The following is a 20,525-nucleotide window of genomic DNA, read 5'->3' as shown; positions in this document are numbered from 1 at the left end:
GCTGCAAGGAGTTAGTGAAAGAAAAACACTGGGAAGAGAATGCTGCCTGTGTGACAAATAAGGGTACACAGAGCTGTGTTTCACAGGGGAAGTGTTGATAAACAACACTAAACCCTCATGCTTCGGGGGAGCTAAGTGATGATAACTTGGGGGGCAGAGGAGACTTCTGCTAGCATCTTGTTAGTCTCTGAACACATTTACCTCATCCTTTACAGTGTTTAATTAAATACAGCACTGCTCTGAACCATTCAGGCGGTTTCTGCTTGCCTAGACAAAGGTGCTTTGCAGAATTTTTTCTGTCAAGAGCATGACAAGAATCCTTATGTTAGTACCACTGGCTGGAAATATTATGTGTAAATCTGCACTGCAGATAAACAAGTGCATCCTCTGCTTGCAGAGCTCTCTCGTGTTCTCGTTCACGAAGCACACCTGCTCTGCATGTCCATCACGCAGTTTCTTGGGTGTTCAACCTATCCCTGTGGATGTCAGTAAAGCTCCAATGGCAACCATGTACATGCCTAAGACACAGTGCTACTCTCGGTCCAGCCCAGCAAAAACAGTTCCTTCTGGAAGTGAGTCATATTTCTTCATCTTTTGAACCACTTAAGCAATTTGTCTTGCAGACTTTCTGACTACATTTACATAAAATGCATCCTTCCTTTCTTTCTATTTTTGGTTCCATGCATGGGGTTATTTTAGATGGTGTGCTCAGAGGTCACTGTGACATACACGCAGAGAGGAGAGCACGCTATGCTTTTGGTAGGTATTCTGTAATGTTTATGCAGGTGGCAGGCTCTTGGTTTCCCTGGGCACTCACCATGGATTTACATGCCAGCACAATGACAGAAAAGGGTAAGTTGCTGGTCACTGCCAGAAATGCCACAATTTTGTCTACAAAGTGCAGCTTGTAGACATGAATAACCTCACAAGACCCCTGGAAGAGAAGCTGGGAGTATGGGTTGCTGGCAAAACTGAGGAGGTGTAAAGGAGGATGGGATCATGGAAAGCTTCCAGGAATGGCTTGTACATATGTACGGCATGGTTAGGAACTGTTCCTGCCTGGAATTTGAGTGCAGGCTATTATTTATATTCTCAAAGCTCTGCCAGTGCATGGTGCTTGCAGCATTAGAGCTAGAACTCAAGCCCTGAGCAAGTTGAAAGCTTTCATTCACATCTACCAGATGCAACAAGATCCTTTGAAGTCTGAAGGCAAATGAGGCTGGAAAATAAAATAGCCCACGTCCTTCAAAAGTTCCACCTTACAGTATAGCGTCCTTCCCAACTCAGCCAGGTATCTTCAGGCTGGAAAAGGAATGACTGGGAGGTATATGAGAGAGGTTTCTGAGGTTGTGAGTGGCCTGGGAGCAGGGATGGGTCAAGCTTTGCTGTCCCTTCCTGTACAAGAACAGGCAGTGTTACAGGGAGTTAGTAGGAGTCAGGCTGTAAAACAAAGAGAAGGAGATGGCTCTTCATGCAACAGGCAGTAGATCTGTGAATCTTCTTACCAAAGGATGTTGTGGATATGAGAAGCTTGCATGGATTCAATGAAAGTTCACAGAAGAGAAATACTCTGAGAGTTACTAAATAGATAGAAACTCTATCTGGCTCAGGAAGTTCCTGAGCTGAAAATAGTTGGAGGCTGGGACAACACTGAGGGGAAATATTGTACATGCTTGCCCTTGTTCTTACTCTCCATAGACTTCCACTCACGGGCTTTGTTGGGGTCTGGATGCCAGGTTAGACAGACCTTTAGTCTGACCCAGTGGAGCTGGTTTTATGTCCTTATGTAACTTCAAATACAGACAAGATGGGTTCTTGCATGGTTCCTTCCCAAAGCTCACCACCCTCAAGCCCCCTCACCCGCTGTTCACCACAGCTCAAGCACCAGGCACACCTTTTTCCAGGCTGCATTTGACTGAGCAGCTGAAGAGCCTGACTGCTGGCAGACAGATTTTTTGAACAGCTTAAGGTTTGTATGCCTGAAATACACTCACTCTCGGGGTTTGATTCTATCAATTGTTTGTCAATAACATCAATGTTGGTCACTGCTGCCTCTCTCGCCTCTGTGATGCCCTATTTGTTCCCATCTCAGCAAAGAGTTTCAAAACTATTCTGAACTCAACTGTTTGTTTGCAGAAAATTATAATTCTGGTCTGGTCACCACTTGGTACCGAGTTTGGCTATGGAAATTGAGTCCTTATTGACATCTGTGTGAAAATTGCTGAAGCTGCCAAGACATGTAAATCTGCACATATCTCAGATGAACTGCTTTGGGACTTTATTCTTCCTACTTGGGATATGTTTTAAAGGCTTTATTTGTAGCAATAACAGTCAGAGCCTTTCTCACCCCTCTCTTCTCTGAAAAACAGTATTTGAAAGATGAATCTTTGAATAACAACCAAGAGCCCTTGTTAGCCTTCCCTTCACCTCTTCTCAGCTGCTCTCCTGTCCTGGGTCTCTCACTGTGGCTTTGAGAAACTGCTGTAAACTAAAAGCAAGAAGAACAGCAGTTGGCTCTGAAGGGGAATTGGGAAAAAATGGTCTGGAAAAAAAGAAAGAACGTGAGAAAATATGTATACCTGTAGCTTGCTGACTGTCTTCTCTCCCCCAGATAGTTAGAGGGAGAAGCACGCATAGCTAGAGCAAGAACTGTCTTCTGAGATGAATACATGAAGATTTTTGGGATTTCATAGCAAGCCATCTGTTGTGGAAACAAAAACCCTAGCTCTCTTGCAGTTCAAAACTTGCTGGGGTCGATGGTGTCCAAGTATCAGCATGTTTGCAGCACTGCAAGGATTACTTGATGCAGAATTGTGGTCCTAACTTTGCCATCCTTGGTTGTCACACCGACTGTGGATCCCCACTGAGGAAGTTTCAAAATTAGCCAAGGACCACTTGGAGACCTCCAAAAATGGACTACTGTTGCAATGGGTGTAGTGGGATTCTTGCCTCAGGTGAGATTCACATTATTGATACTCTTATTACTTTTTGCTGCTCCTCAAATAATGACAGAAGCTATTTTTAGCAGCTTGGACCCTAATGTTTAAGAAAAAAAAAAAAAAAAAAGATAAAACCCAACCCCTTTGTGAGCCATTTCCACAACAATAACTTGTAGCAGGGAGGAAAGAGAGTAGGCCAAAATATGTAGCCCTCTTCACCAAATAAGGACCCTTGTAAGGGCAGGCGCCAAGGACTGCAAGGTTTAGGAAGGACAGGGAGGGCTTTGGAGTGGAAGAGTGAATCAGCATGGCCATCAGGTCACACCCACATGAATAATACCTCTCACTTCCCTTGAATTGTACATTGTAATAAAAACCTAGCTGCCTTTTTTTGGTATTCTAGCATCTGCCTGAGAAGAGTCAGATGTGAAATTAGGTTTCCTGTACCTTAAGAGATTAATTTAGTTTAAACTAAAAATCAGGGCACATGTACTGTCGGGAGTCGAGAAGCCTCAAATGACATATGACTCCCTTTTAATACTATTCTTTTTTTGGTATGTGTGCTATGTGAATCTAAACATTGAATAAAATGTGTTTTCTTGAAAATTTCTCCCAAATTTTATAAGTTTACCACTATTAGGAATCTCACTTATGCAAGTGCCATGTGCAAGCATCTGCAAAACCAAAGGTGATCACATTGCCAGCTGCTCAGTTTCCTGGGGCCCTGTGGAGGCACTGCCATACAACAGGGAAATATTAACTCCTTCTTTTGTTGTCCTTGAAGTATTCTGTGCTTTCCCATAACACATCAGCTCACCTGCCTTCCTTCTGAGCACCTGAAGGAGAATCCCTGGCTTGTGTTACTCTTCCAGTGTGCCTCATGGCAGGAAAGAAGCAGAGTCTGTATCTTAACTACGACGGGATATTACAGCAGGGGCAGGACTGTACTGCCATTAGAGAATGGCAAAAAACCCATGCTGAAATGTGATGTTTTCCTTCAGAGGCCCATAACAGGTTTCCCTTCTCACAGAGGGAACGTCGATGGGAATTTCCCCGGTGACTGTGAGTACACCATCTTTATCTGAAAGTAACTCAAGATAAATTTTTCCATGGAAAAATTTTCCCTGTGAACTAGTAAAGGCTGTTAAGTGTCTCAGACAGTCCTGGCTGAACTTTCTTACACTTTTAAGTTCTATGCTACTAAAAGAAGCATTTGCAGTTTTGCCACAAGGTCAGCTCTGTCCCCTTAGTGTTAAAGATATACGACTGGCAGGAGACTGCTGTGCCCAGCTGGAAATGAACATATACTACTGCTCACTTCGCTGAGCAGAGAATACCAGCTTCTGGACAAGATACAATGAGAAAAAGATGGAAGAAAGGTTGTATAGGTATTAGGGTTGCTGAGTGCAGACTAAACAGACCATGTCAAAATTTTCTTCAGGTCCACATGCCTTATTGCTCTCCCATCTTACAAGCAAACAGTTTTAAATCATTTTAGGTCAAAATTGGTACTGCCTCTGATTCACGGACAAAAGCTTCTGGCATGAGGCCTTTCTGGAGTTTCCATGCCTCTAAAGATCTAAGACAGTCTGATGGTACCCTCAAATACCAGAAGGAGTCATAAGGCATGTCATAAACCATTTTCTGTCATCTTCTTTTTCCACCTGTAAATCCCTGCCACAACTCCATTATATGTTTGGGAGTGGACAGAAGGCTCTTTCTTGAAATCTTGTAAATAAATCTTAAGACTTGTTTATTCCACCCACTCTCTGTTTTGGGAGGTGGCACTGGCTAACTCACTAGGTTTATGGCACAGGTTTTTTCTGCATTGGTTCTCTGGTTGCAGCCATAAAAATTGACATTAGGCCACTATTTTATAACCAGAGCCATGTGTCACCCAGGCCCACCTACTCAAACCAATGGCAGAACACCAAGGGCAGGTGCATCCCAAGTCATCTCTCAGGGCCACATCATCTGGTTACACATCAACATTATTTCCTGAGATGGAGCAAACACAAACCCAATTTTTAATGAAGTGTGATTTCACTTTGTTAGGAAATGCACCTTCCCCAACACTACCACATTGTATCGATGTACTGCTTCAGCCAGTGGTAATGACAGCTAAAAAGTGGTAGTTCTCGTGCTGCTTGTGGCTTTTGCTGGCCATAGTTTTCTCCCATGGTTTCCTTGCCTCTGGCCAATATGTTTCTGCGGTCACCCACAGGCTCAGCTGCTAAGTCCACAGGGGCAAGGGCCCTCCACATCTGGAAGTCCTGAGCAGACCAAGCTCTGGGGCCACAGCAGGAGCCACCACACTCATTGCCACCACCTCCTCCTCCCAGCCAGCTGGAAGGAGACAAAAATTTCCATCTCTCTTGTCCTTCTTCCTTCTTAAAGTGGAATTTCAAGGAACTGTGTCAAGTCAACAGTCTGGGACAAAGAAAAAAAAACCAAAACACCACCAACAAAAAAAAAGCACATCCAGGAACACCCTGGAATTTCCTAGTGATTGCTGATAGCAGATGAAAGGCACTGAAGAACAGCATCGATGATTACAATGATTAATGTTTCTTTCCATGTGAATACTACCGAAAGAGGACAGATTGTGTGCCTTGAGAGAGCAGCATTCCTTTGTCTTGCTCATCTGCCCCTTGCAAAGACCTTTATCTGTTTTTCAAATCCAAAAATGGCTCATAAGAAAATAAGTCCTCCCAGCCTCACAGGTTGTGTCATTATTCTAAGCCTGTCCTCTGAATGCTGGTCAAAATTAAACCAACAATACTTCAGGTCTTTCCCCTCCCATTTATTCCTCTCTCTGCTAAGGGGACCCCATTTTAATCATTATTTAGGAAAAGACAGCTGCTTCCTGTTTGTATCATTAATTTATTTTGTTTCCTGAAGGGAAGCTTCGGTGAAAAGAATCTTTGGATAGCTGGAACGTCTTACAAAATATCACTGGCTGCACGGGCCAAGGTTAAATACAATAGCTAGGTTTATTTTTAAATGATTATTATTTTTCTAAATCCATGCCAAAGCAGAGACTAAAATTCTAGCACACATAACTAAGCTTTTACAGTAAATTCTGCCTTTCCTACAAAACTCCCCAGAAGGGAGACAGACATTCTTAGTTACAACAAAAGCTAAAACACCAATTTCCCTCCAACTATTATGAAAAGCAAGGCCGGAGGGAGATGAGGTGCGGTTCCCTTTCTCCAGTTTCTCAAAACCTCATGCTCTGGTGAATTTGATATGCTGAAATCATTCCTGGCCTTCCACAGGAATCATGATAGCCTTCCACAATGAGATGAGTGGCTCGGTGTGCAGTAAATGTTATTTATGCCAATTTTAACAAGGTTTTCAACACTGTCTCCTATAACATCCTTACAGACAAACTGATGGAATATGGATGACATAAATGGATAGTGAGGTGGCTTGAAATCTGGCTGAAGTTACAGAAACAGAGCACATGGCTGTGGTGCCATTCAGAGGGACTTCAGGAGGCTGGAGGTATGGGTCAACAGGAATCTCAGGTTTAAAGGGGAATGGGATGTCCTGAACATGGAGAAGGATAACCTCAGACAGAAGTATGGACTGGGAGATGATCAGCCAGCTGGAAAACAGCTCTGCAGAAAAAAACCTTAATGTCCTGGCGCACAACAAACTGAATGTCAACCAGCAACATGGCCTCATGGCCAAAAAAGATGCCAAAAACATTCTAGGCTTCATTATGATGAGCATTGCCAGCAAGTCCAGGAAGGTGATCCAACTCTGGAGAGCTGTGTCCAGTTCTGGGTGTCTCAGTACAAAACATGGATGTGCTGGAGCAAGCCCAGCAAAGAGCCCTAAAGATGATTAGGGGACTGCAACATCTATTGTGGGAGAGGGACCGTGAGAGCTGTGCCTGCTGAGCCCAGAGAAGAGAAAGCTCAGGGGGATCTTACCACTATGTATAAACATCTGATGGGGGAGGAAGGATGGAGACAGACTCTTCCCAGTGATGCCCAGTGGCAGGATAAGAGGTCATGTGCACAAGCTCTTTGGGACTGATAGTGAGACACAAGTCATACCACCAACACCATCCTTGACTACGTGAGGAGCTGTGAGCTCCGCTTTGCACCAAGTCAGGTCTGTTGCAGCATTTTTGGAGGCTGTTAACACTGTTCTAAGCCCTCCACCCAGCCCCCATTCACCCTCTCACTGTTTTGGCCTCACCCCTTCCATTTATTTTAGCGGAGAGGTGCCCACTGGCCCTGGAAGCCCCTCTGCTGTCCAGTCTTCCTGCTGGGAGGAATTATTTGGCACCAGCACTATAGATCTTTTCACAAGACCAAAGATTATGGGAGGTTTTATTTAATGCACATGAAGTAACCCCTTGCCCCCTGCACTGTTTTTTTCTGGTTTCCTTTCTTATGCTTGGTTCTCTCCTTCATGAGGAGCTTTCACATGCCAAGCTGCTTTGATGGAAACCACTACTTGAGAAAGAAAAATTGCACGAGATTTTTTTTCTACTCCCTCTTTCTATATTGGGTATAGCTTAAAATTGAATAATGAGCATTTGTTTTCTTAGAGGAGTATTTAACACTGCAAATCCAGCCACGAGAGGCAGAATATGATAAGATATACTCCAAAGAATGGTGTTGAAAACAATAACAAAGCGGACAAGGTTTTTTATATAGGGAAAGCTAGACTTTATTCCTTGCACATCAAGTGACTAAAATGACTGACGATTTACTGCACCCTTCCCTGGCTACATAACTTCATCTTGAAGTGAACACTCAGTTTGGCAAAGTTAAAAGCTACTGAAAAGCAACCTTTTAGGAAAAGTACCAGATAATTTTTGGTGTACGCTAAGACTGCTGACAGCAAGCCAGGGCAGGATTTCCAGCAGAAAGTGATTGCTGCACATGGGCTTGCGTAGAGGAAGAAAGGTGGAATGAGCAATGTGCTGGAGAAGGCACATCCTCCTACACCACAGAAACGTGGCACCCTTGGGCTGCACATGATGAGCAGCATGAATGAATGAGTGCTGCAACTGCACACAGATTTAACTTCTGTCACATCCCAGGATTTCTTCCCCCAGGAAAGAAATAATATTACAATGTGCATTAATGAGCATTCTGTGCAGGCAAGAACCAATGTTTACAATTGCGACTGAATTTGAGGCTCATTCCCCCAGGACTAACAGCCACTATTTGAGATGTTCCCAGCGTTGTCTGGACACTGGTTAACACATACAATACTGCTACACCATTTCCCAGCTGCGCCCATGTCCAAGGCTGGGCTCCCACTCCACTGCTGCAGCTGGCTGAGGCACAGCCCTGGATTTATAAAAGACTTGAGCTTTATTTTTTCTCCAGGAGATGGGTGGGAGACTTTTGATGGTACTATTTCCTGCTGGATGGACAGAATTTAGAAGAAAAATAAAACTTTAACCTCTTCACTCAACTATAGTGAGAAGACAATCTCACCATTGGGCAAGGTTTATTCTGCTGGGAAGCTCAGGCTATTCCCATGCTGGGTATAACACAAGGTCAACAGCAGCAGTCTCCAGGAATATTAATCTTTCACCCCTCAGACTGTGCCACGGGTAATTAATCACCTGATTGCATAACTTCTTGTAAGACAGGAAAAATAAGCTGCCTTTGCCAGCTTTTTGGACAAGCTATTTCACATACATTTGAACTTTCTTCCAGTACTTGTTGGGTTTTGATTGCAATGAATGAATTCCATCCAAAGCCGTTCCCAGCCGTGGAAGAGCCAGACAGCATGGAGGCGCACAGTGTCCCAGTGCAACACTGGGGAGTGGGTCACTGTGCTGTTTTCAGGGGATCTGTCTGGCCTCCCAATGGGTGGGGAAAGGCACATCATCCAGCAGAGCAGCTCAACCCAGGGGGAATAGCAGAGCACCATGTTACCCTGCATTTTACATCTGTATGCAATTGAAAGCAGGGTCTGGCCGAGTTGCTGCTGACCCCAGAGAGCTGCAACTTGTTTAAGAGCAAGGAAATCGTGGAGTTTAATCCTAGAAAGTGAAGTTGTGTTTTGCTACGATCACCTGGGACAAGCCACTACAATAGGTCCAGCTGCAGGAGATCTTCAGGCCCTGGAAATCATGTAAGGCTGTGAGGGGTGTTGAGCCAAGTGCATTGCTGGAGTGGTTGAATATCAGCTAATCCCATCTCCCCAACATGCTGCAGGACTCTATCTTCCTTTCTACAGCTTTACTAAATGGCTGTGAGAAACCTAGGTTTTCTTTAAAAACATTTTATATGAGGTTGTAATGAAATGGGAAACAGTGGTCCAGGTCTATCTCATGCCTCATGCTCACAAGGACCATCCCCATAAACCAGCTAGCTTCTAACCCTGAGCCTCTAATAGTGGGTGAAGGTGAAGGCATTCCTGACTTCCTCAGTACTGGGGGCACCCTTCAGCAGCTCTGAGCATTTCACCACCCCACTGCTGCCTCCCAAAGTGGGTAGTGGCCATCCTTTGGCTCTTTGGATTGCCCCTGTTAAATATTTGGTGAAGCTTCCCACTCAACCATCTGAGTGGCTCAGAATATTTTCTTCCTGTGCTGCCTTGACTTAATGGTGATACACGGTGACACAGAAGCAGTAATGATTTAAGTGTTGTCCTGAGTCCTAAAGTGGAGGGTTCTCAGTCACACACTGAAAAAATATTTAGTGGCCACAAGAACCAGAACTAGATAAGACTGATAGATGCAAGCACTATTCCATAACAGGTCCTGGAAAAGCATTCAGGAAGCTTGGTTTGAAAGTGTTCCTGTAAAGATCACTTTGTCCTTTGGCTCTAGGCAGCCCTTTGGCAAAACCTGAGAAAATTTCCCTGTATTAAGTGTTTTGAGATCCTTGCAGGAAAGATGCTAATAAAGTGGGTGCCTTAGATATGGCTATGCAAGGCTACCTCTTGCGCCAAGCGCTACAGGTGACACATGGGCAACTGGCACAGTGAAATGCAGTTTTCCAAAGCCACAATGACTGGGGACAAGAGAGTAGAGCAGAAATCCTGTGCACGTGCAGTCACACTGCAGATGCTGCCGTAGAGGGTCATGCTTGCAGCTCATGTGCTTAACCTAAGACTCCCCAAAGAAAGGAGGAAGAGAGCAACTCCTCACTTGATCAGGGCACCAGAGACCTCCAAGAAACACCCTACAGCTTTTTAGCTGGTTGCTCTGCCTTATGCTTCATGGAGCAAACCCCTCTATTAAGCAAGATGTGATGAGAGTTTTGATATATTCCCAGCCACGCACAGTAACTTTTGCTCCTCACTGTGCAATGTGTGGCCACCAGCGGGTCACACTCCATCTGGCCACACTTAAAGGGCTATCAAGAATAGGTCACCCTCATGAATTTCCTCCAGCTCTGATGTTGCACCAATGTAATGACATGACACTGCTGAATTACAGACAAATTAGAGCCAAGGCCAGGCGCAGCTATTCCCCAGGTACCTTTCACATGAATAAACAAGATAAAGTCTGGGAGGAAAAGCACAGGAAATGGTTCTATTTACAGCATGATCACACATCTTCCAAAAGCAACTGAGCCAGCTGGACAACTTACTATCTTGAACCACTCTCCTGCTGCAGGATGCTGCCCCTTCAGATTGGTTGGCAAGGAACTGAAAGAAGCTCAGAAAGCAACCGCCCAGGCAGTTCAGACACCAAAAAGGATAATAACTTCCAACAGGCAATGGTGAGGACAGAACAGAGGGGCTGATGCCTTCAGCCAAATGCTAAGTAACACAGCAGGAAACTAGATGATTTTAAGACAGCAGCAAGAGAACCAGTAGGAACAAGTTCACCTAAATATATCATGGCTCATGGACCATGAAGCATTCCAGTCTCCATCCATGGAAACCTTACTGCCAACTCAGTTTCCTGGAAGTAGAATCTGCTTTAACCAAGGTTTAGCTACTCCCATGACAAGCAATGCAGAACCAGCTTAGGGCAGAACTTAGGATGTTCAAAGCAGCTGCAAAACTCCTCAAAAAATAGTATTTCATATTAACTTGATAAGTGCAAGAAAGCCTTACCTATTGTCATCCTCACTTCTCCACTACTAATAGAGGAGAAGAAAAGAGGAACAGCATAGTCTGATCAGCTGGGGAGGATCACCTTGTCGTTTGGGATAATATGACATAGATTGGTACAGATCAGTTAATTTACATTAAAAGTAGTGGAGGATCTAAGCTGAGCAAGCCAAGAATTGTGTTTTCTTAAGAAAAATTCAAATAGACAGCTGAAGATAAGGTCACTGGTCACTGCTGAGTGGCATTCTTATATTAAGTCTTGACCAGTGGTGGACAAAGCTGGTTTTCAGCAAGGTCCCCACCAACACCAGGCCCCTCTGCCTCGTCTCTGAGAGGCTGAATATCAGAGTCCCATGACCTGGGTTTGAAGTAATTGCTACTGTCAGGAGCAACTACTTTTTCCCTAGCTGATTGTGAATCAAACATTCCAATTCAATAAAGTAAAGGCCAAATCACCCTGGATTTTGCACATATGTATAACAGTGTTCAGATGTGTGAGTGTAGGCAGGAATTATTGAGGGCAGCAAGGAAAGCTTCAGGTTGTATAATATCCGTGTCTGTGAGTTAACATGAGACTGTTGCTGCCTCTTGCATTTCAAATTTTCCTGAGCAACTTTGTAAAGCGTTGGTGGGGTAGAAGTGGGGTAGAAGAAGATTTTGCTTCTCTCATTTACAGGACAGCTCAGCCAACGAGGCAACTGAATCAATGGCTTTGGTGGGACATTTACTGCCCATAGCAGTGTCCCAGAAACAAAAATACCTGTGAAGTCCATTGTGGATGTGAGGAGAGAGACCTGTGAGTGTAATGCTTGTGGCTAAAGTAGATGATACAGAGCTGATTTTACTGATTTTTTTTTCTTTGATCACCTCTCCCCTCCAAGATGGTTGCAAAGAAATTCCAAACTCCTTGCTGAAAGTGCTAAGGCACATGGGGAGCAGGGAGGTGATCAAGATAGCCAGCACAGCTTCTCCAAGGGGAACTCCTGCCTGACCAGCATAGTGGCCTTCTATGGTGGAGTGACTGGACAAGAAAAGGGATACAGGTGTAATTTTCCTGGGTTTCTGTAAAGCCTTTGACACGGTCCCCCACAACATCCTTCTCTTTACACTGGAGAGAGATGGATTTGATGAGTGGACTGTTAGTTGGATAAGAAGATGACTGTAGGGTCACATCAATGGCTCAGAGTCCCAGTGGATTCAGTGGCAAGTAATGTCCCTCAGGGGTCTCTATGGGGACAAGGGTTATTTCATATCTTCATTAATGACACAGATGAAGGGATCATGCTCTGGGATGCATCAGGAAAATCATGGCCAGGAGGGTGAGGCAGATGATTCTTCCCCTCTGCTCTGGTGAGACCCCACCTGCAGTGCTGCATCCAGCTCCGTGCTCCCCAGCACAGGAAAGAACTTGGACTTACTGGAACAAGTCCAAAGGAGGACCACCAAGTTTATAAGATGGATGGAGCATCTCTCCTATGAGGAAAGGCTGAGAAAATTTGGGTTGTTCCACCTGAAAAGGAGAAGGCTTTGGGGTGAATAATTTCAGCCTTCCAGTACCTGAAGGGAGCCTACAGGAAAGATGGAAAGGGACTTTCTAGAAGAGACTGTAGAGACAGGCAAAGCACAATGGCTTCAAACTTAAAGACAGTAGGTTTACATTGGATATTAGCAAAAAAATGTTTACTAGGGATGGTGAGACACTGGAACAGTGTTGCACAGAGAAGCTGTGAAGCTGTTGATGGTGCTCCACTTCCAGCCCCATCTCTAGAAGTGTTTAAGGCCAGGTTGGATGGATTCTGAGCACCCTGCTCCAGTGGAAGAAGTCCCTCTCCACAGCAGGGGGGTTTGGAATTAGATGATCTTTAAGGTTTCTTCCAACCAAAACCATACTACAATTCTATTATTCTGTAGATTATTAATGCCTAAATACCTGCAAAACATTTTCATTGCTACCTGTTTACTAGGGAATGGAGAAGAAACATCTCAATATTATTTCCAACTCAGACAAGATGAAGATGGGTAACCCCTTTTCAGGACAGTGTTTTAGCAGGGTCTTCAGATTGTATTTACCTTCTATGCTAATTTGCTTGCTTTGTTTGACCTCCTAACAGGTACTTTTCCCACTCCTCCTAGAATTCTGGCATTTTTGTGAAAGATTTGACATAAAAACTAAGGGGGATGTGAGGACTCGTCAGCTACCTGCTGTAACTAGACTGCATGCATCATAAAAGTTTTTCTCTCCCATGGATTGCATAGAGTGGAAAAGTGTGTTATGTGGCCGGACAGCAAAACCTTCAAGAAAGTGAATGACTCCATCAAACAGACATGTAGGTAATTTAAAAGACCTAAATAAATTGCTTCTTCAGCAAGACTTTCAGGGTGTTACTATACTAACCAAAGAGTGTCCAGGTTGTGATTGTCACTGTTAGCTTCCTTTTACAGGCAAAACTTACCACTAGCGGTGGGATTAATGAAGCTAGAAGAAGATTTTCACAAACAAATACATTTTTCAGGTATGCAATCATTATTTTACTACATACACATTCTAGAGCAGACAGTTGAAAATAATTTAAAAAAAAGTTGAAGAACTTTGCTCAAAATGAGCCATTTGCTGTGAAGATGTCAATGTACTGAGCTGGATGGGTGAGCTGTGAATTTGGCTGCAGAAATTCAATAACCAAGAATAACCAATATTTTGGTTGGGAAATATTGAAGTCACACGATTGATTGGAGACTATCCCTCCAGTTTTGCTGCTAGGTACCATTAACCCTGTCACTCTTCACACCCTGATCCATGCCCATTTGAACTGGAGGACAAATCTGCAAGTTGAGTGGAACATAGCTGTGGGATAGCATGAGTGATTGGCCAGGATGGAGTGTCCTCTGCTAGCTTGGCCATGTGGTTCTGGTTTACACGTCTCAGGTCTTTAAGTGACTCCACTGGCTTCAGCAACACAACATTCTGGAAAAGGAAAAGTATTTAGCCCACCAACATGACCTTTACAGTGCAGCTGCTTCCAATCTCTACTGTTTGCTGCTCACTAAAGGGCTCCAGAATGAAAAGAAACCAACACCTGTTTCTTGGCCCAGAGCTTTGGATGTTCGTAAGACAAAGTTTGTCAAAAATTTTTTGTGGTGCTAATCAAGGGAGACCTAGGATCTAATTGTAACCCTGGCATGTGTTCCCACTGTAATATGCCTCACCACACCAGGGTGTGGTGCCTTTGCTTTCAGCCATTCATGTGCCAGGAAAACTTGAAGTAAGAGGAGTAAAAATAAGCATTAAACATAGGACAATTGTTGTCATTGCATGTTAGCAACTTCACTTCCCTGCTGCTGTGGAGATGGCATGTGGAGGAGACTTGGACTGTCCCACAGCCACTTTTGTATCACTTTGTAGATGGATGTATTTTCTATAGATTGACACCCATGTTTTCTCAAGGAGAGCGTTTCTGTTTGCCAGGATGTTTCTGGGGCCTGTGCAGACCATCCCATCCACCCCAGTGCTCACATTGCTACTCAAAACACCCTGCAGACAGCACAGGTCCTGTAGCACCAGGGAGAGCTTGGTGTTACAGGCTCCCAAAACATGAAACCCAATCTGAGCAGTCTGCCTGCCAGAAATTAGTCTTTGACACAAATGACTGTGGGTTGTCCTATTCAGTCAGCCATCCTACCATTCTCTGGCTATCAGAGCACAATCAGTGTATCTGCAGCCACTGAAAATAAAGAAGCTCTGAATTCTTTTTGGCAACTGCAACGAGCTGGAGTGGCCAGCAAAGATGAAATCTCCACTAGGTCAGCCGTATTTTTTTTTTTCTTTTTGCAAACCATGTGTTAAAAATGCTTTCCCGCCCAAGGAGACTTCATACAAGGCAAAAGCAAAGCTAAGTTACAACTTCTTAAAAATAGGACACGGCATTTTATATTTTCTTCACTCCCCCAATACTGTGCAGAGCCATCCCACCCACATGAAGCTGTTGTCTGATTCACTCTCATGTCTCACTTGGAGAGAGGCTTTCCACCAACGGGGGCACCTGGTCAAGAACATGACATTCAGGGTGGTGCTGCCTCTTTACACTTCAAATAGTTTCAAACAGCTTTATATCTATGACTGCGGGGACCTTTGCATACACATAAGCATTACCAATGGGACAGACATGTTGTCACATCCTTGCAGCAAGTAGAGAGATCAGTTCTTCTGGAAAACGAGTCTTCTTGGGCCAAGCTGACTCAGTGGCTCAAACAATCAGACTTCTCTTCTGTATCGGTTCGTTTGCAGTGTGACGCTCCTCAGGCAGCAAGTTGCCCTCTGCTATTCTGGGAACGCACATTTGACCTCTGTTACAGGGGTTTATTGTCAACATATGTCCACTGGGAGCCTCAGCAACTTCTCCCATTGTCTATTGTCTTATAAACAGGCTTATAAAAGCGCTGCAGCAAAGTCAATAATGCACCAAAGAGGAAATTGCTGGTAACTCAAAAGCTTAACTTTCAACTTCTGTGTCTTGCAGTGCTAGGAGAGGCGAGCCAAGGGGGAGGAATGTGCAGCTTGCTTTTCTTGACATCCCTTCACCTTCACACTTTGTGTCAGGATCAGAGCTGCCATGCTGCTGCAGGGTTGCTTGATGCGTGGCAAGGAGGAGTCCACTGATGCCAAAAGCGTTGTGTAAACTGGGGTTCTTGGTCTTCAACAGCTTCGAGGGGAAAAACTGGAAAAAGAAAGAGAGAAAAGCTGGTGGCAAAGAAGATTTTCTGGCTGGCCCTAAAGTGAAGTGTAACTTCTTCTTTACTAAAACTCCCAGTGTGTGGCTGAGCTATTGTAGTAAGCATAGAAAAATTTGTATTTTTGCTGTTAACAACAGTGACATCACTCAATTTAATGCATAAGTGACACAGACCCTTGGTAGCATGTTCACCCAAGGGAAGGCAATATCCCTTGAGACCAGTTTAGTCATCTGTAGTTTCATAATACTCAAACCCCAAACTTTGATGTGTAAAGGCAAAATCCCCTCTGATTTTTGAGATGGCCCCACCACTTCCAGTTTGCTGCTGTGGCCAAGCAAAGGACATGCACAGGCATTTTGGGAAACAGAACCAAGTTCTTCCCCACACCGAGCAGCATCCGGCATCTGAGCAAGACACAGCTTACCTCTTTTCCTGGGCCATCAGATCTGACAGAGAGAGCAGGAAAGGACAAAATGGGAAAACCAAAGACTTCCATTAGTGTTGCTGCCAGAGGCATCCAGCTATCTACTCTGGTGACAGCAAAGGGGACACTACATCCCTCAAAAGCCGTAAGTTATGGCCAACCATACTCCAGCTGGTGGGACACACTGTGCTGTTAACCACTAATGCTCAGCCATGGGCAAAGGGAAGATATCAGTACAATGAGGGCTACACAGGCATGAGAAGAGTAGAAGAGTAATAAAAAAAAAAAAATCACTTTAAAAAAGAGGAAAATAGAGCGGGAACATGAAAGAGACAGAAAAGACATTGTGGACTCCACTAGACACACCCCTCTTGCACTTCTTCCCACATGTGAGGTCAAGGAAGAGTTTTGAGCCTCTCTTTGTATTTTTAATGCACTTTCACTGTGTCCTATCCAGTGCCTCAGAGCTGTTTACTGCCCATGGGGATGCCTTTTTCACCAGGAAAGCAAAGGCTCCCATCCCAACCGAGAACACTTAAAAGTTGCTCAAGTGTCTGCAAAGGTTATGTTGCCCCATTTTCTAAAGGCAAAGCAGTTTTATCTGGAAAAGGAAGAAAAACATTTAATAGCAGCAACGGCAGCAACAAAAACTGAACAACTCATGGTGTTTGTTTACAAGAGCACATTCATTGGTGTCTGGGGGGTTGACTCAGTCCCAAATGAAAAGGGGTGGCACCAGGCAAGCTCTGCTGATAAACAAGTCCACCTCCCACCATGAGGTGGTCTGAGAGCTGTCTTTCCTCACCTTGCCAGGCAGCCCTAGAATTCTCCCTCAAGAGACCCTTCCCTTCCATGAAACCCTGTGGAAAGATGGCTTTGGGGTACTGGCAGGTGAGCAGCTGCCACCCTTCACTGTGTAGTCCCTGCAAGGCAGAAAAGGGTCTTGGCATGAAAATCTGGGGTCCATGTCTGCTTGGGCATCCATATGGAGGAAATGGGAAGGTCTCACACCCACATCTGCTTTGCCCTGCAGGGTTGGGTCCCTCCTTAGGTCCTTGCATTCCTGACTACATGAAGGATACCTTAGCTTGTCTTACTTGGCACATGGGGAAGAGCAGAAACTCCTACAAAGAATGCCAGATACCATCCAACTCAATCTGCAGCCATCTCACCAACCACAAATGTGTAGGCAAGACAGGAAGGTTGCGTTTGAGCTGCTCCTGGTGCATAACATCATCAGATCATGCAGCCTGATTCAGTGATCAAAAGGACACAATAAAGCCATTGGGATATGTGCTAAGATGGGTATAACATATGTATAAGGGAGGCTAAGTAAAAGTCTCAGAAATAGCATCTGTGATTCACTGGCCATCCCAACTCAAGTTGTAAAGTACAACTCACCCAGCAGATGCACATCCAAAACACCTCCAAAAGATTAACAGTCATGCACTTTCTCAAGTGTCATTTTTAGCTGTGATTAATATCTGAATTTTGGAATTATTAATATACTAGATTGCTTCTCAAAAGCAGAGACTTCCTTAAATAAAGTAAATGTAGATTTGCTCTGAGCTCTGAAAAAAAATACTTTTAAAGGGGCAGAGCCTCACTGTTGCAAAAAAAATAATTAAAATAAAAGGTTCATTTTATATATCTCATAAATAAAATGTTCATTTTATCTATCTCATAAAATAGAGGCATCAGCACCTTCACACCTCATTGTACATACAAAGGGAGAGGAGTCCATTTCCTCCCTAAGCCCAGGCAGTGGGAGCATACTTTGCTTATATGCTATCCTCTAGAAAAATGTTTTCTCCACATCCAGAACCTGTGTCCATGTCATAATGCAGATGAGGAGAAGGGCTTTTGGAGGAGAGATATTGCCTGGTTTCAGGACTACCTCCCTCTTCATGACCACCATATCACCCTCCAGTAAATGGGTATCCAGCTTTGGCTCTACAGCTGCATTACTCAGCTGATCCTCTTTCAGCTCTGATTTCACTTCTCCTTAAAAATGCTTTGCTATTAAACATGGAAGTAAAGCAGATGTTTGGACCCTAAAGCTTAAAAACCTCAGGAGTAACAAATCTTCCATTTATGCCTTTCTTATGTGGTCCAGACACATTTTTCAGGCTTGTAGCATCGTCTGAACCCTATTTTCCTTCATTTTGCCTCTGAAATTGGCACTGAAGTCTGTTTGCACTATGTAATCAAAAGGTATATTTGTCGCCGCAGCACTACATCTCACATGGAAAATGGTCTCTCTCATTTCTTCCCCCTGTAATTCTCAGAGTGGCTTGGCACTGTCAGGGACAGGTGCTTAGGAAATGCTGATATATGGCAATTTTATGTCATTACATGAGGCTGAAACTTGTTTGCAATACTGATATAACAGAGGACTACTACCCTGCTTCAACTAAATTTTGAATTTATTAACAGCATGTAGGCTGGGAACGTGAATAGCTGGCAAACCTGCATCCTCTAGCATCTGCAGAAAGACATTATGAATTGGAAACCCCTTATTCCATTAAGAAATTATTTCAGAAATCCAGAGCACAAGTGGCAAGTGCTGATTGGCTATTGGCGATGTCAGACACATGTCAATAACATTACTTAATGGGTTTTCCCTGTCTTTATTTATAAGTTCCATTTCATGCAGCCATTGCCCCAAAGGATAATTATGACACTTTTTGGGTGGCTTTGCTCTTTTGGCCTTTGGCCTCATGCCTCAGAAAACCACCCAGGGTATCCAATCTCATAGAAAGCCTTTGTGGCCAGTTGTGCTTTCTGGAGTAAGTACTTTTTTTCTTTCCCCCCCCCAACTTAAATAAGCCATGTAAATGTTTCAAAATATCCTTAGTTTCCATCAGTCCTATGACATCATTGCCCACCCCAAAGGAAGAGCTACGCCCCACACCTCTGGCCAGCTGAGGAAAACACCACTGGTAGGATGCTCATTTTTCTTGGAGTGGAATAACACATACGAGAACATGTTCTATGTGAAAGGACATTTTGGAGCAACTGTTTTACTTAACATTGTGTATTTACACAGTTCTCATGTAAATATGTCTTCAAACATATGACGCAGTTGGGAGCCTCAGAGCTGATATTTACCTGTTTTAATATATCTCGGGATATATTTGGGTTTGGATATTTTTTGAAGATGAGTGACAAGACTCTTTACCCATGCACTTTCAGTTTGCTTAAAATTTGATTTTTATACCATATTATAACCATATTTATTTAAGTTTCCCACATTCTGTCAAAATCTGTTTACACAAAGAACATTTGTTTTCACTACTGCTTGTGAGGAATGAATATAATAAGTGCCAAGGGATTTTAAGAAGTTGAGAGAATTAGTGTTTGGAAACAATACATTCAGCTATTTCTTAGGGAAAGATTCATGGAGCACAGACACATTCTCCACTAAATCTATCAGAATGAAGTAGTTCTCATGGAGACAAAGCATATCCAGTCTCTTCTCAAGTTTCAAACATATTATAAAATAGAGAGCTTCTTAAAAAAAATTTAACAGGATTTTTTTTTTTTTCCCAGAAAAGGAAAAAACCCCATAAAGTAGGTTAAGATAATTTTGCTTGTTGAAGTGAAATCTGGAGTCTGGCACTGAAAGGTGGTACCCACTGCTACCCAACAGCATCCTTTTCCACTTACATTGCTTCACCATAATATGTACTGAAATAAGAGTTATGACCAAATTATTTGTCAGAGGTTGTTTGTCGTAGCTTTAATGCACCATTGTAAATTTCAGCAGCTCCTGGACTGGGTACTTCTGGTTTTAGGACTATCATAAAGAATATTTTAGCCCATCAAATGCTGCTTGCATGTAGGGATTTGCTTCAGCATTTCTGTATCTCAGAGGCTCATGCTGCAAAATATCAGGGATAATTCTGAAGCTTTGATTTGCAAATAAGGAAAGGTAAAAAAGAGGGGTCCATCTATACCATATTTTGTAGTATTATTTAGAAAATGAACAGAGCAGCTGCTTATAAGGCAATCCTGGTCTCATTTGCTACTGAGATGCAGATTGAGTAATGGCTCCCCAAAAATCAGCATTAGCATGATCAGTTGCAAATGCTGACACTTTATCAAAATTCATGTAATTTGATTTTAGACATTATACTACCCTTTATATTTCAAATATTCCTAGGAGATTTCCTCTGCTATCTGGAAAATAATGAAGTGTGTAATGAGTTATTCCCTTCTTGACTGTGTCCTAACAAGCTAGAAACATGGGCGTATTTTCGTTGAAGCATTAAAAAAAAAAAAAAAAAAAAAAAAAAAGAAAAAAAAAAGAAAAAGAAGACAAGACAAGGCCCTTTTATCAAGCCTTTGATTACAGATTTACTTGGTTATAAATACACAGCTGA

Source organism: Onychostruthus taczanowskii, unplaced genomic scaffold, assembly GCF_017590055.1.
Source record: "Onychostruthus taczanowskii isolate IOZ18803 unplaced genomic scaffold, ASM1759005v1 scaffold49, whole genome shotgun sequence".
In the NCBI taxonomy this organism is placed as follows: domain Eukaryota; kingdom Metazoa; phylum Chordata; class Aves; order Passeriformes; family Passeridae; genus Onychostruthus; species Onychostruthus taczanowskii.
Note: the sequence above shows the minus strand (reverse complement) of the source record.